At 49.8% G+C, this 25563-nt stretch overlaps 5 non-coding genes and 1 pseudogene across 5 annotated transcripts; all 6 read left to right on the top strand.

Annotated features, from left to right (window-relative positions):
* The first annotated feature begins 4749 nt into the window (after positions 1-4749).
* On the top strand, positions 4750-4830 carry LOC116862764. Its single transcript, XR_004381694.1, has one exon. It is a non-coding gene; the product is annotated as a small nucleolar RNA SNORD115 (small nucleolar RNA).
* Positions 4831-9297: 4467 nt separating this feature from the next.
* Positions 9298-9380, top strand: LOC116862770. The gene has a single exon (XR_004381700.1). It is a non-coding gene; the product is annotated as a small nucleolar RNA SNORD115 (small nucleolar RNA).
* A 1590-nt stretch (positions 9381-10970) lies between these two features.
* Positions 10971-11050, top strand: LOC116862772. The gene has a single exon (XR_004381701.1). It is a non-coding gene; the product is annotated as a small nucleolar RNA SNORD115 (small nucleolar RNA).
* A 1561-nt stretch (positions 11051-12611) lies between these two features.
* Positions 12612-12692, top strand: LOC116862763. Its single transcript, XR_004381693.1, has one exon. It is a non-coding gene; the product is annotated as a small nucleolar RNA SNORD115 (small nucleolar RNA).
* A 2750-nt stretch (positions 12693-15442) lies between these two features.
* On the top strand, positions 15443-15523 carry LOC116862769. Its single transcript, XR_004381699.1, has one exon. It is a non-coding gene; the product is annotated as a small nucleolar RNA SNORD115 (small nucleolar RNA).
* Positions 15524-25327: 9804 nt separating this feature from the next.
* On the top strand, positions 25328-25402 carry LOC116862771 (annotated as a pseudogene).
* The last annotated feature ends 161 nt before the right edge of the window (positions 25403-25563 follow it).

Here is a 25563-nt window from a genome sequence, read left to right as displayed (position 1 = left end):
TTGGTGGTCATGTACTCTTTCAGTTTCTTCCCATTCTGGAAGCTCTTTATCTCTCCATCTGTTCTGAATGATAGCCTTGCTGGATAAAGTATTCCTTGTTGCATATTCTCATTTAGTACCCTGAAATGTTTTGCCAGACATTTTTGGCTTCCCAGATCTCTGTGGACACGTCTGATGTTATTCTGATGGTTCTCTTTCTGTACATAAATAATCTCTCCCCTAAACTGCTCTCAGGATGGTCTCCTTGGTTCTAAGATTTGTGAGTTTTTATTTATTTATTATGTTTGGTTAACCTGTATAGTACATAAATTTTTTTTTTTTTAAAGATTTTTTATTTATTTATTTGACAGAGAGAGATCACAAGTAGATGGAGAGGCAGGCAGAGAGAGAGAGAGAGAGAGAGAGGGAAGCAGGCTCCCTGCTGAGCAGAGAGCCCGATGCGGGACTCGATCCCAGGACCCTGAGATCATGACCTGAGCTGAAGGCAGCGGCTTAACCCACTGAGCCACCCAGGCGCCCCAGTACATAAATTTTTTAATGTAGTGTTCAATGATTCATTAGTTAAATATAGGATTTGCAAGTTTTACTAATACATGCCACATCATTGGTTTGTTCCCCTTAATCTTAGAAGGGTGTCCTCTCTGCCCATAGGACACGAATGCTTGTTTCATTCCCCAGATTGAGAAGTTCTCAGCTATGATTTGCTCAAATATATCTTCTAGCCCTCTCTTTCTCTCCTCACCCTCAGGAATCTCAGTTATTCTGACACTGGAACGTTTCATGGAGTCATCGATTTCTCTAAGTCTGTTCTTATGGATTTTAAGCTGTTTGTCCCAGGCCTCCTCCTGTTCCTTCCTTTATATCTGCTTATCTTCCAAATCACTAATTCATTCTTCTGCCTCATTTACCCTAGTTGTTAGATTATTAATTTAGTATATGTGCTGCCAAAGAGAGCACTAGAGTATTTAGTTTAGACTGCATTTCATTCATAGCATTTTTAAGTTTGGCCTGTCTTTTTTTTTTTAAGATTTATTTATTTATTTATTTGACAGAGATCACAAGTAGGCAGAAAGGCAAGCAGAGAGAGAAGGGGAGACATGTTCCCTGCTGAGCAGAGAGCCCAATGCGGGGCTCAATCCCAGGACCCTGGGATTATGACCTAAACTGAAGGCAGAGGCTTTAACCCATGGAGCCACACAGGCACTCCTAGTTTGGCCTGTTTAACTCTCATTTCTGCACTTAGAGATTCTATCTTGCTACTAATGCTTTTCTCCAGCCTAGCTATTGTTTTCATAATTGCTACCCTGAAGTTTATTTCTTACATCTTGCTTATATCCATATTCATTAGGTCTGTGGGAGAAGCCATTGAGTCTGGTTCTTTTCTTTATTAAGAGTTCCTTTTCCTGGGGTGCCTGTGTGATTCAGTGGGTTAAAGCCTCTCCCTTCAGCTCAGGTCATGATCCCATGGTCCTGGGATTGAGCCCCACATTAAGCTCCCTGCTCAGTGGGGAGCCTGCTTTCCCCTCTCTCTCTGCCTGCCTCTCTGCCTACTTGTGATCTCTGTCTGTCAGATAAAGAAATAAATAAATAATCTTAAAAAAAGAGTTCCTTCTCCTAGTCATTATGTTGTTGAAAGGTTGAGGGGATGTATAGAGTTGAAACTAGCAACCATAATCCAGGCAAGATGCAGCCTAGGAATGTTTGGAGCTGACAGAAGCCACCTCTGAAAAAACTCAGCCAAAATGGAACCCAGGAATTAGATTTATAAAGTTAAAAAAAGAGGGAGTGAGGAAAGGGGCTATAATCCCTAAATTGGACAACATAGGGTGTTTCAGTTCTTCCTGGATGTATTTTGTTCTCTTTATTAGAAAACACTACTTCCCAGAGTTATAAGGAATTAAAATTGGTATATATATATAAAGGTAGTATTGAATAAGGAAAAAAGGACTACATTAAAGCTTATATCTATCTATCTATCATCTATCTATTGATCTATCTATCTAAAGGGAAAATTTAGGTATGAAAAAGTACAAGTTAAAAAGCTACTTTGGAATATGTTGTATTACACATCTAGTTGAAATGGGAAGAAAGTAAAAAAAAAAGAAGAAGAAGAAACATGGGAAAATTTAAAAAAAAGTTGTGTCTGAGAAATACACAGGCCTTGAGGCAACATCGGGAGCTCAATGTACTATTTTCCCCTGGTTTGGGGGGTTTACAGTTTTATGAGGACTCAAGGGCTGTTGTCCTCGTGTTCTTCCAGCTTGTTTTCTGGGGGTGGAGCCTGCTGTGCTGTTTTTCAGGAAACCGTGCTTGGTTGGAGTTGCCCTGCCCCCTATCAGAGGGCTGGGCTCTGTAGCAACGTTCTTTGGGGCTTTTGTTCTCTGGGGACTTTTGTTCTCTGATGGCTTTTCAGAAGGTCAGAACAAAGTGAAATGTACACACGCAGACCTCTCTCCAGGGCAGAGAAGTCACAGTCTGCTCCTCTCTGAACACTTCAGAACACACAGTCTCCCTTTCTGTAAGGGCCATTGAAAACTGCAGCCACCCCCAGGTGGTGCATGTCCCCGGTGACCCTATTCAGGTCCCCGCTTGTCTCTGCCCTTTCTGCTTCCAAAACTAGCAGCAATCCAGGTCTAGGCAGGCATGGGCAGCAGCAGTGGTGGTAGCAGCTCGCCTGGGTCCACACAGGTGGGCCCAGGACCACATGGGCATGGGCAGTGGCGGTCGTGGGGACAGCCACCCCAGGTCTGTGGAAACAGGTCTGTGTAAGCAGCCACTCCAGTCCCAGTGTGTGCCCCTTCCGCTCCTGTATCCTGTCTCAGCAATATTATCAAGCACTTCTTGTCCTGCCACCACTGCTCTGCAAGTTATTGCTGGTCACCTGGTGCAGGCACTTTTTCACTGGAGTTTTATATTACTTTCCAGTGGCTAGCTTCTGTTGGCTTCCTCCCCCTTCTGTTTATCCTATCATATCTGTGCACAGAATCACAACTCAATCCTTTGTACCTGACAATTGATGATCCTCTGCACTTGTAGAGATCCAGACATATAATCTTACACCTCAAGCTGCTTCCGCTGGTGTTCAGAATGGCTTGGTAGATATCCAGCTAACTTCAGGGGACCTGTTGAAATGGAGTCCCCCACTCCTCTGCCATCTTGCCTTGTCACTCCTCAATATTCTATTTAAACTCAAGTTAATTCATATACAGCATAGTATTAGTTTCAGGGGTAGAATTTAGTGGGTCATTGTTTGTATATAACAGTGTTTATTACAACAAGTCCCCTCCTTAATGTCCATCACACAATTACCCTGTCCCCTGCCCATCTGCCCTACAGCAACCCTCAGTTATTCTCTATAGCTAAGAATCTCTTATGGTTTCCTTCCGTCTCTTTCCCCCTTCCCCATGTTCACTTGTTTTGTTTCTTATTCACATATGAGTAAAATTATATAGTATTTGCCTTTCTCTGACTGAATTGTTTTGTTTAACATAATACAATCTAGCACCATCCATGTCATTGCAAATGACAATATTTCATTCTTTTTTATGGCTGAGTAATATTTCATAGAACATATCATACCACATCTTTACCATCCATTCAGCAGTCTGTGGAGGTTTGGGCTCTTTCCATAATTTGGCTATTGTTGATAGTGCTGCTATAAACACTGGGATGCTTTTGCCCCTTCAAATCAGTATTCTTTTCATCCTTTAGGTAAATAACCAGTGGTGTAATTGCTGCATTATAGGGTAGTCCCATTTTACCTTTTAAAGGAAGCTCCATACTGTTTTCCAGAGTGGCTGTACCAGTTTGCATTCCCACCAACAGTGTTAAGAGATTTACTTTTTTTCTGTATCCTCACCAAAATTTGTTGTTTCCCATATTGTTAATTTTAGCCATTCTGATAGGTATGAAGTGGTATCCCATCCTGGTTTTGATTTGTATTTTCCTTATAATAAGTGAAAAAAAACATAACTTTTTTACTGAAAGTTTATTTAAAGTATATGCAAATATTTCAGAGCTATGGTTCCTACTCCATTCTGTGAGTTTATTTGGTCTAAATATAAAAGTGTATATATTTACACTAATTATTACATTTTCCTTTATTCTGTTTTTGTCAACATTGTAAGACACTGAAGAGGACTTACAATATAATACAACAGCTCATTGCCCAAAGCTCCTTATATGGTTCCAAAAGATTCATGAAGTGATCATAATTTCAAGTGTCCTGACACCTGGTTTCTAGATCCAGAGTTACATATGGCTGAAAGAGTAAGATTTTATTTGAGTTTATATGTAATGAATCATGAACTTTATTGGATAGAATAAAATTGACCAATGAATCTCTCCCATGTCTACAAACACCACCTGAATGTTTATCCAAACTTAAGAAACCTGTATATATTGTCCTTTCTCTGCTTGGTGAATGAAAGCTGCATCAACTCTGTAAGAAGTAATTTTTTTCCAGAAATGATTATAATTGCTCAATGTAGAGTATGGATAAATCACGAGTACCTGAGAAATGTTAGTAAAACATTTTGTAATCGGTCTTACAACTGTCTACACCAGAAAATGACTCTTAAAAAAAAGATCCCTGTTTGGCTGTTGCCACAGAATGAACCTATGTCAGCCAGGTGTTCATGATGGCATATGGTACAAGTCATGTGTATTTTGGCATCACAAATTGCAAAATCTATCACTGATGAGCATATACATGTCAAAGTGTATAATTTGATAGATAGTGCCATAGTTGGATTGAAGATGAGAACACATTTTATCTTTTAGAGAATTGATGACCTGAAAATCATGCTCAATAATTTTATATTGAGGCACAATGAAGTCAGTAATGCCAAAACAAAAGGTTGAAGATCCATATATTTCCTTTCTAAAGTAATGGGTTTTTGGTCTTCAGGCAACAAGTCCCTACAGGGAATCTTCTTTATTGGTTTTATGACCACAGCACATCCTCAAGTTTAGGCTATATTCAGCAAGACGTATTTAGTTACAGAGGGCCATCCTCAAGCCTGGCCCTTAGCTGTATTTTTCTCATCATATTATTCATTTGGAAGTTCTGGAAAGAATTTAACTTGCATTAAAATTCAAACTGCGTGGATGTGTTTGATCATAGATATAGGTGACACAGAAAATTAGACTATACAAGACGTCTGACTTAAGAAGACAAATAAGTGACTACTTTCAGAAAGCTAAGTGCTATAGATGTTTGATTCCTTTCTGGGAGTCAGACAACTGAGATAGCATCGCTGGAAACATTTTAGTTATACCTGAATTGGATCATTCTCCAAATGGAGGAAATATTTCCTTCACTACCCAACCCCTAACCTCTAAGAAATGTTACTATCTGTCTGTGCACAGGTTGAAAATTAACTCTAATATACTGAAGGGATAATCACTGCTGGCATCTTCATCGGATACTCAAAACAAATTCCTCTAAGGAAGGATAATGCCCATGGCATCCAGCGATGGGTCTTGGCTAAAAGACACTTGAGTATTCAGATAAGTATGTGGTAGCCCACGAGGATTATTAGGTCTTTAAATGTTGCTGTAAGGAATAGTGGGTTATTGGTGATGCCAGTTTTTCCCAATTGGCCCATTAATCTGTTTAGCTTTGCCAAACGGAACACTAACTTCATATTTGAAGTTCTTCTTCTCAAGACATAAATCTTTTAGAAGATGGCACAATAAAGGAAAACAAAAACAACTTGGAAGTACTTATATAAATCTGACGTTGAGATTTTTGGAGCCATGTTATCACCTACATCATGAGATATTATTTGCCCAAGTACAGAAATAAACATATATATTACAAAGAAAATATTCACATTGTTGATTTCAAGATGTTGGTAAGAACATGAAAGAGGAGTCAGAACAAAAATAATGTATTTTCAACCATGACCTAAAGAGCCTCATACAAGGTTTTATCTCAGTGATGGGTAGTGAACACATTTACAAGACACCATAAAACTAACTCTACATAATTTTACAAAGTCATTTTACGGGTTCATGGCCAATAACCAAGCCCAGTTATCCACATACCAATATTGCTGTGTAGACAAAAAATGGACCATAGCAATCTTGATTTTACCAGACACAACTTGACTGCTTTTCCAATCTAGAAGCTTGTCTATAAAAAAGGACTTCTCCTTTATGGTGAATGAATGGTGCTCAGCATTTTTATAAAGTAAATTTGAATTTATTTCTTTGGGTATTAATTAATTGATTAATTTATAAATTTCTTTATAATTCATTCATTCGTTTATGCATTATCACTGGGGAAATAATGGAATTTCAGACTTGAGATAACCTCAAGGCAATCCCTTCTGATGTACAATGTTCATAAGATTCCATGTACCTAACAAATGTTCATATTTTAGACTTTATTACATGATCCATGTTTCCTCAAGGGAGCCTCCATTTGGAACATTTCTATACATTTTCTCCTCATTGTGTCTTCAGTTGAACACTCAAGCAATTGTTGTCATAAGACATGAGGTGAGTTGATGCATGTGATCATAGATACAGGGCACAAAAAACTAGGGCAAAAGAGAAAGCCCATGTAAAGGCAATACATGTATTTGACTCCTTCCAGAAAACTAAATAATAGAGGGTTTATTTCTTCTTGTGTCATCCTGACATGAGAGAATCTCTGGAAAGTGTAACTTTGTTAATTTCAAAGAAATGTGTAAAATAGCAGTGGAAGATATCTGTCCTTGACCACTGGAAAACATGACACAAGTCAGTATGTGTCCAGGTTGAGGAAAATACATCAAATACAGCTCAGAGTTGACAACAGCAATAGTTTGCATTTCAGTCTCAGACCTCTTCTAGAAAAGGTTGACATCCATGGTGGTCAGATGGTGAGATGCAAAAATTTGTCCCATGGATCTCAGTTGGAAGACACTGAAAAGAATTCAGATAGCTAACTTGTGACTCTGCTGGATTGATGAAACTTCTTATGACAATTTAAGAAAATACCCAGCCATCAAAAAGTATGAAATCTTACCATTTACATTGACATTAATGGAACTGGAGGGTATTGGGCCAAGTGAAATAAGTCAATCAGAGAAAGACAATTATCATATGGTTTCCCTCATATGTGGAATGTAAGAAACAGCACAGAAGATCATAGGGGAAATAAGGGAAGACTGATGGGAAGAAATGATGGGAAAGAACCATGAAACACTCATAGCTATAGGAAAACAAACATGGCTGCTGGAGAGGAGGTGGGTGGGGGATGGGGTAATTGGGTGATGGGCATTAAGGAGGACACGAGATGTGAGGAGCACTGGTGAATTACTAAACTCTACATCCAAAACTATGATGCACTATATGTTGGCTAACTGAATTTAAATAAAAAGAAGCAAAAATATTGTGAGCTCTTTGTATTGTCAGTTGTTCATGACAGGAACTCTCACCAAATAAGTTTTACCCAATAAGGGCACCAGTGCCCAAAGTACTTGGAAAACTTATTTGGGGAAAATGTATGTCTTAAAGAAGGAAACAAACAGGAATACAAAACCTATTTCAAGTGTAATTTTGTAGAAATAAATAAGAAAGTTCTTCGGAAAACTAAAGCAACTCCCTCCTGACCTCATGTTTCTATGATCACATAAGTTCACCTGTACATCAATATGGTAGGGTATATGGAAGTACTTATATAAATATATAAATCATATATTTTAAATGCTGTTATCAGGATATGGAAGGACAATATTAAGAAAAGAAACATGGCTTTTGAAAAATGGACTGAAAGTTTACTTGATATGAGGAACACGTATAATGATGGAAGATGTGTTTTACTGTAAAACAATTACATATAAAGTCACAATGACATTTCATAAGAGTTTCTGGAATATATTAAATTATTGTCGGAGAAAAATGAAATTGAATCTAAAAATGAGTGAGCCTAAGAAGTAAAATCATTAAAAATGCAAACAGAGTTTAAATACTGAATCAGAGCAACTAGGTCTATTTATGACACTATATAGTTATAGATAGATAGAGATAAAGATATAGATAGATATATGCACATAAACAAACACTAAGGACCAACTTACTGTGTTTTTAAGAAAGTAGATATATATGGATTTGCTACAACACTATAATTATACATCCATTGGTTCACTTATTCTGAAAACATTCATTTACTAAATGGTTTATACAGATAAAGAAAAAACAAAAAAATGACGCAGATGGAAATGTTGTTCTGACAAATATCTTACTTCTCATTAAACAGATTACTTCTGACCAGAAAGAAAACAAGCACACTCATACAAGAGCAGGACTACCAAACTCCAGGAAGAGGCACAAAATCATGTGTACCTGGGCATCAGGCTCTGTAGTAAGCCTGGCATTCTGCTTGGCAGAGGTGAGCAAGGAAGAATTTCCACGATGCTGGATGCTCTATCAAACCGTGGTCACAAGGGCACAGTGTCCAGACATGAATGTCACAGGGGGCATATTCCATGCAAAGTCCAAGGACAGGCCAAAAAAACTGGGGCTACCAAATCTAAGACCAAGCAAATCATTCCCACAAAATGCAGATTTAAGAAGCCAGCATGCCATTGAGTGGTGGTGCATTATCAAGACATGAATTCCACAGTGCAGAATTACCAAGACATGAATTCCACAGTGGAGAAATAAGTACCATTCATAGGAGATAAAAGAAAAGGCATAGGTTTTCAGGAATTCCATTCTTCACTTAGGTATCCAGGGTTATCAAGGCAGACCAAAGGTCATGCTAAAGGCATCGAAGGTTGAGGAATGGCGAATCATGGCCACACGGCAGGAGCCCCAGAGCAGTGAGCTTTGACAGCTGACCTATCCCTCTCTCCAGGGACCTTACGAGAGCTCTGTGTACTGGACCATATACTGGGGCCTGCCTCAGCAAGGCTAGGCTCCCATGGGAGCCATGTACTCTGTTGTTTTGAGCTTCCCAGGGATGGGCATTGGTGCTCCTGTACCCTGTTCCTTCCTTTCAATCCCATGTAGTGTGCAGGTAAGCCTCAGGCCTGGCAACTCCCTGCCAGGCCTTCAGGAATGGCAGCTCCTGGCTGCAGGGCAGGTGCCCTGGAGCAGGGCATTTTGACAGCTGGCCAATCATTCTCTCCTTAGAACCTGTTCCAGTGGAGGATCCCACACTTAGGGCCAAGTCTTGCTTGGCTCAGCCCCTCCAAGAGGTCCAAAGTCTCCTGAGCTATGGGGCATGCAGCCCTACAGTAATACCAACTGGTAAGCAGGTTCTGGTGGGCAGTGACCTCATGCATCACCACTGGCTTAGTTGGGTCAACGATGAGAGCTCATATTGTCTCAATGAGAGTGATGATGACCTAAAAATCATGCTCAATAGGGTTATGCTGAGACCCAATGCAGGGGACCATGTAAGGGTCAGCATCCCCGAGATCCTCGGGACCCTGGGGGAGCACTACAGTTGGGGGCTTGAGGCAAATGATCACTTGACGCTCCCCACTGTGACCCTGGTTTGCCTGTGGGCCTCCAGGTTCCCATGAAGTGTTCAGGCATTTGGTCTGGCCTACCACCACATTTCTCTTACCAGGACAACTCCTAGGGAGCCATGGCTTAGCAACCCTGGTCTCCTTGAGTCATTCAGCAGGCCTTGGTCGCCAATTCCTCATCACAGCCTCAACCAAGAGAGGTGAGTGGAAGCTTAGAGAAGACTAAGAGAGAAACCCCAGATGCAATTGGGGTGGGTTCGGGGAGCCCACATCAGGGCATTGGCTCAGGCGATGGCATTAGCCTAGGGTGGGAGCACTCATTATCCAGATGGCATTGACTTTCTCATGAACATCTGCCCTTGAGCTATCCCATGTGCAGAGGAAAAGAAATGTTGGTTGAGACACAGACATAAACTCAAAAGGGTGGGAATGCTGCCATAGGCCTGTGTGCACCTGAGGGCTCCCGATGTATACAGGTGTGGACTGTGGGCCTCTGGATGGTGGATGTGGGCCCTTGGGATCAGAGGCCTCTGTCTCCTTCAGCTGCGGGTAGTTCCTCAAGCCCCACCCTTAACCATGCTTCCCAGCAGTGGAGAGGTCAGACCCCCTGTCACTTGCAACTGACTCCCAAAAAGTTTGGGGCACTGTAAACCTGCTTAACACACCACTCGCTGATTCCTTGTGTTTGTGAGACAGAAAGGTTCCACCGGACCTTGGGGAGGAAACGGTGAGTCCCAGATGATAGCAGGCATCGGGCCTGAGCCTCTGGCCCAGACCATCAACACCTCAGGTTGTGTTTCTGGGGAAGTAGTGCAACAGGGTGAGAGTCAAGACCCTTGTCCAGAGCAAGCCATGGACACCATAAATTGTTCTTGTGGTGGATGGTGGCCAGAGATTCATTCCTCAGGGATGGAGAACCTGGGTGCCTGGGCAAACTTTGGTATTGAGCGTCAAGGCCTGGTTCTGGGAACCAGAGATAGGCCAATCCATGGGAGGGTGACAGTTCACCCAAACTAGCAGAGCTGGCACTCTTCCCTTGAGAACCATGCAGAGAGAGGGGAGAGTTCTCAAGAACTCAGTGTGCATGGTCATGTACTGAAGCCTGACTCAGCAATAGTAAGATCAGGAGGGAGTAATGGATTCCATCAAGCAGGCTTGCCCAGGAATACGCATTGGTGAACCTGGAAACTGCACTCCTTGTGGACCCAAGAACTGTGCTGGAGAGAACCAGACATGAACACCACTTGCCAATCCTTCGAGAATGGAAGGACTTGGTCCTATGGCATGTGATCTGGAAAAGGGCATGTGGAAAGCTGGCATTTTAGTCTCTCCTTAAACGCATGTCCAGGGCAAGGATCCTACCAGGAATACAATTCTTCATTGACACCGAACAACCAGAAGGACCAAAGGCTCATCCCCACGTCATGGTATTCTAAAAAAAGGATCCACAGTAAGCAGGTTCTGGGTGGATAGGGACATCACATATCGCCCCGGAATTCTTGGGCGAAGATAAGAACTCATATGGTCTCGAAGAGCAAAGAAGACCTAAAAATCATGCTCAATACAATTACGAGAGCCCCAGTGCAGCAGTCTGTGTCGGGAAAGCATCCCCCAGACCCTAGGGACCCTGGAGGGGTGCTGCCATTGGTGCTTTGAGGCAAACGATCTCTCAGGGCTACCTGCTCTGGCCCTGGCCTGTCCTGGGTCCCCTAGAGGGGTTGAGGCATGCCGCCCGGCCTAGCGACCAATCCCCCGCCCAGGACAGATCCCTGGGTGCCATGGCTTAGGAAAGCTTGTCTCCTTGTGTCTTTCAGCGGGCCTTGGGCGCCAGGTTGTCAGCGCAGAGTTGCCCAAGAGGTGAGTGGGAGACTCCGGGCCTGGAGGGAGATACCAGGCGCCATAGGCGTCGTCTGAAAAGCCGGAATCATGGCAGGGTCTCTCGCTCCGGCACTGAGCTAGGGGTGGGGGCCCTCGTTGTCCAAACGGCGTTGACTTGCCCACGAACAGCCGCCCTGGGGTCATCCCAGGGGCAGGGAATGCGAACGTTGGGCCGGGTGACTGGCAAGGACTGGATCCCGGGGGAATGCCGCCACAGACCTGCGTGCGCCTGAGGCCTCCTTGTGCCTCTTGTTGTGTCCTGTGTGACCATGAGCAGAGTGGACGTGAGACCCTGGGTGTCAGGGGCTTCTGTCCCCCTCAACGTGTGGTTCTTGCTCCAGCCACCCCCAGCGCCTGTTTCTTGGGGTTGGAGAGGGCAGAGCTCGTGATGCATGCACCAGACTGCCAAAGACTGTGGGAGCCTAGGAGGCTGCTGAAGTACAGCCCTCCATGTTTCCCTGGGCTCACGATTCAGTAAGCTTTGGCTGGCCCTAGGGAAGAATGGAGGAGCCCAAGGCCACAGTGGGCATTGGGCGAGAGCATGTAATGTGAGGACCCAAGAGGAAGCACTGCCACAGGGGGAGAGACAGGACCTTGATGCAGGGCAGGAAGTGGTCTCCTGTCTTGCGCTAGTGGGAGAAAACCCTGGACTCCCTCTTCAGCCCTTGCCGATCTGGGCGTGGGGGCCCACATTGGCTGCGAGTGCCAGCACCGGAATGTATAGACCAGAACTGGGCCAATCTGGGGGAGAGCGTCCTCCTGGACATAACTTCTGTGACCGCCACCGTTTGCTGGGGGCTCCAGTAGACATCGGGGGAGCCCTCGAAACCTCTGTGTTCCCGGCCATGTTCTGGGGCCTTTCTCAGCAAGGGGAAGCTCCCACAGAGGCCCCAATCTCCATTGTTTCAGGAGGCCCAGGAATGGGCAGCTACTCCTCGGTGCCCTGCTGCTTGTTTGCGGACCCGAGCCATGGCTGGGTCAGCCACATGCGTGGCCATCTGCGGCCAGGCCTCCGGCTATGAAACATGGTGGCCGCACGGCACTTGCCACAGAGCAGGCCGTCCTGACAGCTGGCCTCTCCCTGTCTCCTTAGAGCCCCATCCCTCAGTGAGGATCTCGCCCTGATGACCAAGTCTTGCTTCTCCCAGCCCAACCCACAGGGCCCAGGTCTCGGGACCCCGGGGCATGGCGCTGTCCCGATCGCACCCTCGGTAAGCAGCTTCTCGGTGGGCAGGAACGTCACGCGGAACCCCCGGCTAGCTTGGGTCAATGATGAGAACTCATATGGTCTGGAAGAGCGGTGATGACCTAAAAATCATGCTCAATAGGATTATGCTGAGGCCCAGGGCAGGGGACCGTGCGAGGATCAGCATCCGCCAGGCCCTCGGGGCATGGAGGGTGCGCTGCAGCTGGGCGCTAGAGGAGAACGAACTCTCGAGCCCCTGTGCTCTGGCCCCGCAACGTCGGCACACCCGCGGGTGCCCACGGGCTGTTCTGGCCTTGAAGCCGGCCTGCCGACCCAATGCTCTTCCTAGGACAGCTCCCCGGGAGCCATGGCATAGCCACCCTCACTCCTTGTGTCTTGCAGCGGGCCTCTCTGGCACGGTTCTCGATGCGTCGACAACCAGGAGAGGTGAGCGACGCCTCTGGGCTTGGAGGGAGGGCCCAGATGCCTTGGCCTGGGATCGGGAAGCAGTAACACCAGCAGAGACTCTGCAGCTGGCCCTGGGCTTGGGGTGGGCATCCCCGTTGTCCACACGGGGTTGACCTTTACAGGAGCATGTGCCCTTGAGGCATGCCAGGTTCAGGGAATGTGAACGTGGGGCCGGGTGGCTGGCAAGGCCTGGTAAGCGCGGGGTGGCCGCCATTGGCCCAGGTGCCGCGGAGGCCTCCTGACACATGCCGGCGTGTCCCGTGGGCCCGGGAACGTAGTTGACGTCAGACCTGTGGTCTCACAAGCCTCTGTGTCCTTCAGCAACAGGGTGCGGCTCGAGGCCCGGAACTTGGCTGCTTTCGGCGGGCTGAAGAGGCCTGAGCTCCTGTCCCCTAGAGCAGATGCCCAAGGGGTTTGGGACACCGGCGGGCTGCTTCCGAAGAGCGCAGAAGGATTTCTTGTGCTCTCGGGACAGCAAGGTTCAACTGGGAACTGGCTCGGAATGTGCGAGTCCCACGCCATATCTCCCATGGGTTCGGAGCCTCTCGCCTGAGACTCTCAAGCACCCAGGACCGGGTCCTGATGAAGCGGCCCTGCATGGGGAGAGTCCGCTCCCTAGCCCAGGGCGGCCAGTGGGCGGTGTGCCTTGGGGCAGTGCTGGATAGGGACCTGACATTCACTGCTCAGCCCAGGGGGAACCCTGGGCCGGAGCAACCTTGGGCTTCTAGTGGGTGGGCTCTGATCCTTGGATCCCACGTGGGATGAGGTGTGGTTGGGAGGCGTCCTGGCCTTATGTCCCAGGCAGCCACACTTGGCTCGCATCCCCAGAAGACAACGGGAACCCATTGAAACCCTGTGTTCCGTGCCATGTTCAGGGGCCGTTCTGCGGAAGGCTGGGCTCCTACAGAGGCCACGATCTCCCTTGTTTGGGGATGCCCAGGTCAGGGCAGCTGGGCCCCTGGGCCCTGCTCCTTCCTGGCGGACACCAGCCACGCGTGGGTCAGCCATGGGCCAGGCTCCACCAGCCAGGACCTTGGGAAACGTCTCCCTCGGCCGCCTGGCCGGTGCCCCAATCCAGGGCGTTTTGACAGCTGGTCTCTCCGTCTCTCTTCAGAACCCCGTGCACAATCGAGGAGCTCGCCCGCATGAGCATGTCTTGCTTGGCCCAGCCCTGCCCACAGGTCTAATGTCTCAGTAGCCGGGGGCATGGAGCTGTACGGCATGAACCCCCAGTAAGCAGGTTCTCGGTGTGACGCGACTGAACGCATTTCCACCAGCTTGCTTGTGTCAATGATGAGAACTCATATGGTCTCGAAGAGCGATGATGGACAGCCCTACATGTTTCCTTGGGCTCACGAGTCAGCAAGCTTTGGCTGGCCCTTGGGAAGAATGGGAGAGCCCCAGGCCACAGTGAGCATTGGGCAAGAGCCAGTCCTTGGAGGCCCCCAGAGGAAGCGCCGCCACAGTGGAAGATTCAGGACCCTGTTGCAGGGCGGGCAGTGGTCTCCTACCTTGCGCTAGTGGGAGACGGTGACCCGCGACTCCCTCTACAGCCCAGGGCCATCTGGGCATGGGGGCCCATATTGGCTGTGAGTGTCAGCGCCCGGATTCATAGACCACAGCTGGGCCGACCTGGGGGTGGGCGTCCTCCTGGACATAACGTTTGGGACCACCACCGTTTGCTTGGGGCATCGCTGGACATCGTGGGAGCCCTCGAAAACCCTGTGTTCCCGGCCATGTTCTAGGGCCTTCTCAGCAAGGGGAGGCTCCCACAGGGGCCCCGATCTCCATTTGTTCGGGAGGCCCAGGAATGGGCAGCTTCTCCCCTGTGCCCTTCTCCTTGCTTGTGGACCCAAGCCATGGCTGTGTCAGCCACACGCCTGGCCATCTGCGGCCAGGGCTCCGGCTATGAAACATGGTGGCTGCATGGCACGTGCCATAGAGCATCCGTCCTGACAGCTGGCCACTCCCTCTCTCCTTTGAGCCCCATCTCTCAGTGAGGATCTCACCCTGACTACCAAGTCTTGCTTCTCCCATTCCCGCCCAAAGGGCCCAGGTCTCGGGACCCCGGGGCATGGCACTGTCCCGATCGCACCCTCGGTAAGCAGCTTCTCGGTGGTCCCTGCTCCTTCGTGGTGGATACCAGCCACGCGTGGGTCAGCCATAGGCCCGGCGTGACCAGCCAGGACCTTGGGAAAAGTCACCCTCGGCCGCCTGGCCAGCACACCAGACCAGGGCCGTTTGACAGCTTGTCTCTCCGTCTCTCCTCAGAACCCATGCACAATCAAGGAGCTCACCCGCATGAGCATGTCTTGCTTGGCCAAGCCATGCCCACAGGTCTAGTGTCTCAGCAGCCTGAGGCATGGTGCTGTGCGGCATGCACCCCCGGTAAGCAGGTTCTGGGTGCGACACGACCGCACCCATCGCCACCAGCTTGCTTGGGTCAATGATGGGAACTCATATGGTCTCGAAGAGTGATGATGACCTAAAAATCATGCTCAGTAGGATTATGCTGAGGCCCAAATCAGGCGTCTGTGCCGGGATCCGCATCCCCCAGACCCTCGGGACCCTGGAGGGGCGCTGCAGTTGCGGCCTTGAGCCGAACGATCTGTCGGGGCTCCCTGTTGGGGCCCTGGCCTGGTCATGCACGTCAGGGGCCCCCTGTAGGGCTTGAGGCAGGCCGCCCGGCCTAGCGACCCAAGCCCCCTCCCAGGACAGCTCCCTGAGCGCCATGGCTTAGGAAACTTGTCTCCTTGTGTCTTTCAGCGGGCCTTGGGCGCCAGGTTGTCAGCGCGGCATTGCCCAAGAGAGGTGAGTGGGAGACTCTGGGCCTGGAGGGAGATGCCAGGTGCCATGGGCGTCGTCCTCGAAGCCCGAATCACGGCAGGGGCTCTGACACCAGCACTGAGCTAGGGGTGGGGGCCCTCGTCCCAACGGCATTGACTTGCCCATGAACAGCTGCCCTGGGGTCATCCCAGGTGCAGGGGATGCGAACATTGGGCCGGGTTATTGGCAACGACTGGAGCCCGGGGGGGTGCCGCGTCAGACCCGAGTGCCCCTGAGGCCTCCTTGTGTCTCCCGTTGTGTCCTGTGTGTTAGGGTCCGGGTTCAAAGAACGAGACTGATATAAAGCAAAAGTCAAACAAAGCTTTATTTTATGCCAAGCATCAAAGTGAAACTGACCGGCCGTCTATATCTTTCGAAAAGGTGACGACGATGACCCTGGCAAGTCTGCTCCCAATGTGGCTGCTCTGTTCAAGGCCTTTCTGTAGATGAGACCACTCTGGACGAGGCCACTCTGGATGAGGCCGCAGTTGATGAGGTTGCTCCTCAGGCAGGGCTGCTCTCCGGAAATGCTGCTCCCCGGACAAGGGCTGCTCTGGTGAGTCCGCTCCTTGGACAAGGCTGCTCACAAAAAGAGGCCACTCTGGAGGAAGCCTCTTTCCTGACGAAGCCGCTCCCCAGAATGGTGCAGCTCCAGCGAGGCTGCGGCTCAGGGTATCAAGGCCACTCCTGGCAGCGAGGCCGTTCACAGTCTGATTGCGGCTTGGCTGCAGGTGGCTCGTCTAGCTCTGACAACAGCTCTCACAACTTTCACAGCTCTTACAAGAGCTGTTACAGCTCCTACAGCTCTTAACAAGAGCTGCTACAGCTCCTGTAGCTCTTACAAGAGCTGTCACAGCTCTCTTTCTTCTGCTCCGGCCGACTCTCCTTCCTCTGCTCCTGCTGACTCTTCTCTCTGTTGCTCCCGCTGACTCTTTTCTCTGCTGCTCCCGCTGCTCCCCTCTCTGCTGCTCCCAACGAATCCTCTACTGCTTCTTCTTCCTTGTGACAGCTCTCCTTATTCTCTTCCCTGCCAGCCTCGCAGACCAACCTTTATGGGGGTGGTTGAGCCCCGCCCCTACACAGGTAGCCAACTGAATCCTAATTTACCCAGTGGATATACCCACGCCACACCGATTGGACGTCTTCACCCGGCCTGCCCCGCCCCTACTTCCGGGGTCCACAAGCTAGTTACTCTGGGAGGGGCAGGCCCTTACATTCCTCCCTTTTCTTTGGAGATTAGTCAAATCCTTGACTTTTCAGCTAATTCTAACATTTTATCGCTCCAATTTTTCTTTAGTACAGCAACAATAAACTTACAGTTTTTTTAGTCTTAGTTTTAGTCCATGGTCAGCGGGGTCTGTCGGCTGCAGCTTCCATCTTTGGGGGGCTTCCCTACTCTCAGCTCGTTTAAAATGACCCGCATGAACCCAGGCCCTAATGTCTTCTACTTTTATTGCTGTGGGAGTCATTAGGATAACAGTAAACTGTCCCATCCAGCGAGGCTCCAAGTTCCCCACTTGATAGCAACGCATCCAAACCAAGTCCCTGGGTTGGTGAGGATGTGGTTCCACCATTGTCTCCTTCCCAATGTGGGCAGTTCGGATCCCTGCGTGGGATTTTTTTTTAAGACAGACTGTAATGCCTGCAGTGACTGAAGTACCGACTGATCAATCATTTCTGCTAGGACAACCTCATGTAGCCAAGGACAGAGTGGGGGGGGGTCTCCCAATCATTATTTCTAATTGGGTCACCTTGTTTAAGTAGGGTGTACATCAGGCCCTGAGGAGGGCGAAAGGAAGGAGATCTAACCATCCACCGCCAGTCTCCAGAATAAGTTTTGTCAAAGTCTCTTTAAGAGTCTGGTTCATTCTCTCTACTTGCCCAGAACTCTGCGGCTGATAGGCACAATGTAGTTTCCAATTTGTGCCCACGGCCTTGGCCAATGCCTGTGAGACTGAACTCACTAATGCAGGGCCATTGTCCGACCCGATCGCAAGAGGCAGCCCAAACCTAGGAATTACCTCTTCTAATAGCTTTTTGGCTACCACTCCTGCTGTCTCATGTTTGGCAGAAAAAGCCTGAAAAGGTATCCACAAAAACCAACATATACTTGTGCCCATATTTTCCGGGTTTCATTTCCGTAAAATCTATTTCCCAATAAATTCCTGGTTCCTTACTTCTTTCTCTTTTCCCTCTTCCCATCTTAGTTCTTACCACATTAACTGCCTGGCACTGAGCACATCTGTCAACTACATCCTGAACCATACGCCCTAATTTAGAAACCTGGAAATGCTTGCCTATAAGCTCCTTGAGTTTTCGTGTCCCAAAATAAGTACCCTGATGTATCTGGTCTACTAACTTCTTACCTAGTCTTCGAGGAAGAATTATTTTTCCTGTTTTAATCTTAGCCCAGTCCCCTTCATAGTCCAATTTAACCCATTTCTGCAAATATTTTAAATCTTCTTCTGAACAGTTCGGTTTTTCTGGTAGGGCTGGAGCCGGGAGTGTAACCAGTTCTTGCACTGTTTCTCTAGCAGCTTGCTTTGTGGCTTGATCTGCTAAGTGGTTTCCTTTTGAAATCAGATCAGTCCCCTTCTGGTGTCCCGGGCAATGCATAACAGCCACCTCTTTTGGGTCCCAAATAGCCTGGAGGAGAGCCAATATTTCTCCTCTGTTTTTAATTCCTTTTCCTTCTGCTGTTAATAGTCCCCTTTCTTTATAAATAGCCCAATGTATATGGAGAGTAGCAAAGGCATACCTGCTGTCCGTATAGATGTTGGCGGTTTTACCTTTAGCCATCTGCAGTGCCTTAGTGAGTGCAATCAGTTCTGCTCTTTGTGCCGAAGTTCCATGTGGCAGGGCTGCTATCCAGAGTTCCTGCTCAGGAGAAACCACCGCAGCCCCTGCATACCTCTTTCCATTGGCCATGTAACTACTCCCATCTGTGAACAGAGTCATCTCGGCATCAGGGAGGGGAATGTCTCTGAGATCCGGCCTTATTCCTGTGACTTGGGTTAGGACCTCCCCACAGTCGTGTGGATGGTCAGCCAGCTCCTCTAGCAGCAGTGTGGCTGGATTTAGCACCACTGGGGGTCATAAGGTCACTTTTGGTTCATTGAGGAGAAGGGCCTGATACCCCGTTACTTGAGCGTTCATCATCCATCAGTCTGGTGGAGTCCGGAGAAGGCCCTCAATAGCGTGTGTGGTGGTTACGATAAGATTTTGACCCAAAGTCAGTTTACTCGCATCCTTGACCTGGAGGGCCGTTGCAGCAATTATGCGGAGGCAAGGGGGGAACCCAGCTGCTACTGGATCTAGTTTCTTGATAAGATAGGCCACTGGCCTTCACCAAGGTCCCAGAGTCTGAGTTAAAACTCCTTTGGCCACCCCTGCTTTTTCATCCACATACAATTGGAAGGGCTTGGTAACATCTGGGATGGCCAATGCTGGGGCACTCAGTAAGGCTGTTTTTAATTCCCGAAATGCTCCTTCTGCCTCAGCAGTCCACTCTATCATAGTGAGCCCTCCTTTTGTCAGTTCGTAGAGAGGTCGGGCAATCTCCGCAAACCGCGGTATCCACAGCCTACAGTAGCCCACTGTCCCAAGAAACTCCCTCACATGTCAGGATGTGGTGGGGCGGGGTTATCGGGTGATCACCTGTTTCCTGGACTTAGACAGTGAACGCACTCCCTCATGGAGATCAAAGCCTAGATAAGTGGCATGGCTCTGACAGAGCTGTGCTTTCTTCGCTGACACCCGATACCCTTTTTCCTGCAAAGTCTGTAAGAGAGCTCTCGTCCCTCGCAAACATGACTCATAGTCCTCAGCGGCTACTAGCAAGTCATCAACGTACTGTAACAGAGTGACTCCTGCGTTGTAGGATCTGTACTCACGCAAATCCTCATGTAGGGCCTCATCAAAATGGTGGGTGAATTCTTGAATCCTTGGGGAAGACTTGTCCAGGTGAGCTGGCCTTGAAACCCTTCCTGTGGGTCAGACCACTCAAAAGTAAAAAATGGGCTGAGATTCCCTTGCTAAAGGTATACAGAAAAATGCATCCTTGAGATCTAAGACAGTATATACAGTTCTTTTGGGGCCCAGGAGGGAGAGTAGGGTATAGGGGTTAGGCACCGTCAGGTGGATATCTTCAACCCGTTTGTTAACTTCCCGCAAGTCCTGAACGGGTTGGGACTCCCCAGTCTTGGCCTTTTTGATGGGCAGCAAAGGTGTGTTCCATGGAGATTTGCAAGGAACTAGGATCCCATCTCCTCGGAGGCGGTTAATATGTTTTCTGATCCCTTCCTTTGCTTCCCAGGGAAAGGGGTACTGCAGAATGCGAATAGCCATAGCTGTCTCCTTTAATTGTACCACCACTGGAGGTTGTTCTTTGGCCAAGCCAGAGGGCTTCCCTTCTGCCCAGACCTCGGGAAACTCATCTTGTAGGATTTGGAGAAGGCCCCCCCTTGTGTCTCCTCTGGTTTTGAGACTGGCTCGTAAAGGAGGTATTCATCTACTGCTGCCATAAGCACTTCTACAGTGGGCTGTCTCAAGGTTACAGTCATGTCTCCTTCCGAGAACTGAATACCAGCTCTTAACTTGTGGAGGAGATCTCTTTCCATCAAGTTATATGGGGCATTAGGGAGGACCAAAAATCGATGTTTAACTACTCCCGAGGCCAAATTTAAAGTCCTTTCTGTTGTCCATTTATGTCTCTCTGTGCCATTTGCTCCTTGTACCCAAACTTCCTCTCCAGATAGTTTTCCCATAGGTTTAAGTAATGATGAAAATTGGGCTCCTGTGTCCACCAAAAAATCAACTGATTTCCCCTCCACTTCAATTTTTACCCAAGATTCGGGGAGGGGCTCCGAACCATGGTCCCTTCAGTCTCTAGTGGCAAGCATTGCGATCTTCTTTTTAGGGTACTTCCTGGCCCAATGTCCTTTTTGCTTACAGTATGCACGCTGATCTGAATCTAAGTCTTCCCGCCTGCCTTCTCTGTGCTTAGGCTTTTCCTTCCATTTACTATCCCCTACCCATCTCCTCTCTGCCTCATGTAATGCCAAAACCTTAACCAGTTTTTTTGTCTGTTTTTCTTCCTCTTCGCATCCCTGTTGTTAAACACCTTTTCTGCTATTCCCACTAACTCAGTCAGATTCTTCCCTTCAAATCCTTCAATTTTCTGAAGTTTCCTCCTTATATCTGGGGCTGACTGGCTGGCAAAAGCAAGATTCATTGCCCTCTGATTTTCGGGTGCCTCAGGATTGATCGGGCTATACATTTTATAGGCTTAAATTAGCCTTTCTACGAAAGCTCCTGGAGACTCATTCTTTCCCTGAGTCACTGTACTAATTTTGGATAAATTCATGGGTCTCCTTGCAGCTGCACGGAGGCCTCCCAGTAGAGCCTGGCGGTAGAAACGTAAGCTCTCCTTACCTACATCAGAGTTTGGATCCCAGTCGGGGGGCTCCCTCGGGCAGTAGTCCTCCATTCAGCGGAGATCGAGGTCCCTGACAAGTCTCTCGCTTATCACCTTATGGGTTTCTCACATGATGCGATCCCATTCTTCCCCATTAAAGAGAGCCATAAGGAGCTGTTGAACATCTATTCAGGTAGGTTGATGAGTAAGAAAGACAGTCTCCAAGAGGCTAATTAAATCCTGAGGGTGGTCAGAAAAAGATTTATGTTGGGTCTTCCAGTTATAGATGTCAGAAGAGGAGAAAGGGATATATATTAGGTAGGGCTGCCCTCTTCCATCTGGTAGAGCAATCTCACGAAGAGGCAGCATTGGCACAGACAGTACCAGTGGGGTGAAGGAAGGCTGAGGGGGATAGAGGAAAGGGGGAGGATCAGGGCGGTCTCTCCGCTTGGTAGTCCCATAAGTGGACCCCGACCATGTATGAGGTGGACTGTAAAGGAATTTTGAGACTAAGAGTCAGATTTAGAGGACAAATAAGAGGGGGGAAATTCCGCATCCTCCATATCCAATGGAGGTAGAACGGTCTTCTTCCCTGGATCCCCCTCATCTGTCTGTTCTGGTTTTGGTGCTCTGTCCTGCCTTAGAGGGAGAGAAATGGTTTCATTAGCAGGGGGAAGGTCGGACTTGAGCCATGACGGCGGCTCTTCTATCAGATATCGCCAGGCCAAAATATATGGTATTTGGTCTCGATGTAGATCAAAGACCTCACCCAGTGTGGAATAAATCTGAGTCAAGGCAAACATTCCTTCCAGCGGCCACCCTGTGGAGAAAGTGGGCCACTTTAATTGGCAGAGTGTTTTTAGTTTTCCTGGATAAACCTTGTCACCTGACTGGGTGGCTTTACCTTGAAAATCCTTGAAATGTTCAAGAACAAGACCTAGGGGTGTCACAACAGGCCCCTCAATCCCCGTTTGTCCCATTTTCCCAAATACAACAAAGAGCACAACAGTCATCAAAAAAACAAGGCAAAGAAACCACAGACCCAGCGATTCTCATCCAGAGCCTGCTGCTGGTGGGGACTTTCTTTATCCTCCAACTGCCTAGGGAGACTCGAATCCCTCAACTGTCTAGGGGGAGGCGGGGGACTCGTATCCCCTGACCACCTAGGGGAACTCAAACCCCCTGACAACCCAGGGGACTCGAAGCCCCCAACTGCGGCGGGGGACTCATACCCCACAACCATCTAGAGGGACTCGAACCCCCGGACCGCCCAGGGGGACTTGAAACCCCGGTCGATCTATCAGCAGAGGGATGGGGCCTCCCCGCATCCACTCCAGCCCTGGGGAGCATGGCTGAGTCCAGCTTCTCCTCGGTGGGCTATACCCTGGAGCTCCAACCAGACAGACAGATAGGATACCAATACCCAGGATCCCAATACCCAAGATCCCAATACCTCTGGAGGCTTTTCCTAAAAATTCCGATGCTGGCTCAGCTCTCATCGTTTGATCCCGGACGAGCCCTCAATGTTAGGGTCCATGATCAAAGAACGAGACTGATATAAAACAAAAATCAAACAAAGCTTTACTTCACTCCGAGCATCAAAAACCAAACTGACCGGTCAGGGCTGTCTCTTATGAAAAGGTGATGACGAAGACCCCGACAAGTCTGCTCCCAACGTGGTTGCTCTGGTCAAGACCTTTCTGTAGATGAGGCCACTCTGAACGAGGCCACTCTGGACGAGGCTGCAGCTGATGAGGTTGCTCCTCAGACAGGGCTGCTCCCCCGAAAGGCTGCTCCCTGGACAAGGGCTGCTCCGTCGAGACCGCTCCTCGGACAAGGCTGCTCACAAAAAGAGGCCACTCTGGAGGAAGCCTCTTTCCTGATGAAGCTGCTCCCCAGAATGGCGCAGCTCCAGTGAGGCTGAGGCTCAGGGTATCAAGGCCGCTCCTGGCAGCGAGGCCGTTCACAGCGAGGTTGCTGGCATCTAGGACATTCCCCCCTGTGTGTCAGCGGGGCCGCTGGTGTCGGACCGCTGGCATCAAGACCGCTGGCGTCAAGACCGCCGGCATCTCGGATGCTGCTGGAGGGCTGGGAACTCTGGCGTCGGGATGGCTGGCATCTCAGCTGCTGCTAGAGTGCTAGGACCTCTGGCGTCGGGACCGCTGGCGTGCCGGCAGCTGCTGGAGTGCTGGGACATCTGGCGTTGGGACCGTTGGCGTGCTGGCTGATGCTGGAATGCTAGGACCTCTGGCGTGCTGGGACCTCGGCGTCGGGACCACTGGCATCAGGACAGCTGGCGTCAGGACCGCTGGCATCGGGACCGCTGGTGTCATGACCGCTGGCAGCTCCGCTGCTGCTGGAGTGCTGGTGGTTCCGCGGCTTCCCACGGTGCCGGTGCAGAAGCCGCGGTGTGGGCGGGGCTGCGGGCATCGGGGCCAACGGCGGCTGGGGTCCGCTGGCGGCTCGGGTGCATTTGGCTCCGCTGCTCACTGGGGCGCCGCCACCGAAGCTGCAGTGTGGGCGGGGCTGCGGGCGTCGGAGCTGCGGGTGGCTGGGGGCCGCTGGCGGCTCGGGTCCGATGGCGGCTTGGCTGTGGATGGCTCGTCAACCTCAGACAAGAGCTGTCACAAATTTCACAGCTCTTACAAGAGTTGTTACGGCTCTTACAGCTCTTAACATGAGTTGCTACAGCTCCTATAGCTCTTACAAGAGTTGTCACAGCTCTCTTTCTTCTGCTCCGGCCGACTCTCCTTCCACTGCTCGCGCCGACTCCTCTCTGCTGCTCCTGCCTACTCTTTTCTCTGCTGCTCCCGCTGCTTCCCTCTCTGCTGCTCCCGCCAACTCTTCTACTACTTCTTCTTCCTTGTGACAACTCTCATTATTCTCTTCCGCACCAGCCTCGCAGACCAACCTTTATGGGGGTTGTTGAGCCCCACCCCTACACAGGTAGCAAATTGAATCCTAATTCACCCAGTGGATATACCCATGCCACACGGATTGGACGATTTCACCCGGCCTGCGCAGCCTCTAATTCCGGGACACAGAAGTCAGTTCCTCTGGGAGGGGCAGGCTCTTACACTGTGCACCCATGAGCAGAGTCGACGTGAGACACAGGGCGTCAGGGGCTCCTGTCCCCTAAAATGTGTGGTTCCTGCTCCAGCCACCCCAGCGCCTGATCCTTGAGGTTGGAGAGGGCAGAGCTCATGACCCATGCATCAGACTGCCAACGAGTTTGGGAGCCTGGGAGGCTGCTGAAGGACAGCCCTCCATGTTTCCTTGGGCTCACGAGTCAGCAAGCTTTGGCTGGCCCTGGGGAAGAATGGGAGAGCTCAAGGCAACAGCAGGCATGGAGCAAGAACCTGCCCTGGGAGGCCCCTTAGGAAGAGCTGCAACAGAGGAAGAATCAGGACCCTGTTACAGGGTGGGCAGTGGTCTCCTGCCTTGCGCTAGTGGAAGAAGGTGACCCGTGAATCCCACAACAGCCCTGGCCCAACGGGGAGTGGGGGCCCACATTGGCTGCGAGTGCCAGCGCCCGGATGCATGGACCACAGCTGGGCCGATCTGGGGGCGGGCGTCCTCCTGGTCATGATTTCTGGGACCGCCACCGTTTGCTTGGGGCCCCGCTGGACATCGCGGGAGCCCTCGAAAACCCTGTGTTCCCGGCCATGTTCTGGGGCCTTCTCAGCAAGGGGAGGCTCCCACAGGGGCCCCGATCTCCATTGTTTCAGGAGGCCCAGGAATGGACAGCTGCTACCCTGAGCCCTGCTCCTTGCTTGCGGACCCGAGCCATGGCTGGGTCAGCCACACGCCTGGCCATCTGCGGCCAGGGCTCCGGCTATGAAACATGGTGGCCGAATGGCACTTGCCACAGAGCAGGCCGTCCTGACAGCTGGCCTCTCCCTCTCTCCTTAGAGCCCCATCCCTAAGTGAGGTTCTTGCCCTGACGACAAAGTCTTGCTTCACCAGGCCCGCCCAAAAGGCTCAGGTCTCGGGACACTGGGGCATGGCGCTGTCTACATCACACCCTCGATAAGCAGCTTCTCAGTGGGGAGGACGTCACGAGGCGGCCCCAGCTTTCTTCCATCAATAAAGAGAACTCATATGGTCTGGAAGAGCGGTGATGACCTAAAAATCATGCTCAATAGGATTGCGCTGAGGCCCAGTGCAGGGGACCGAGAGGGTAGCAGCATCCACCAGGCCCTGGGGGCATGGAGGGTACGCTGCAGCTGGGCGCCAGAGAGAACGAACTCTCGAGCAACTCTGATCGGGCCCCGCAACGTCGGCGCACCCGCGGGTGCCCACGGGCTGTTCTGGCCTTG

This window comes from Lontra canadensis, unplaced genomic scaffold (genome assembly GCF_010015895.1).
Source record: "Lontra canadensis isolate GAN:19392208 unplaced genomic scaffold, GSC_riverotter_1.0 scaffold318, whole genome shotgun sequence".
Classification (NCBI taxonomy): Eukaryota; Metazoa; Chordata; class Mammalia; order Carnivora; family Mustelidae; genus Lontra; species Lontra canadensis.
This window is presented reverse-complemented; position numbering and strand designations above follow the sequence as displayed.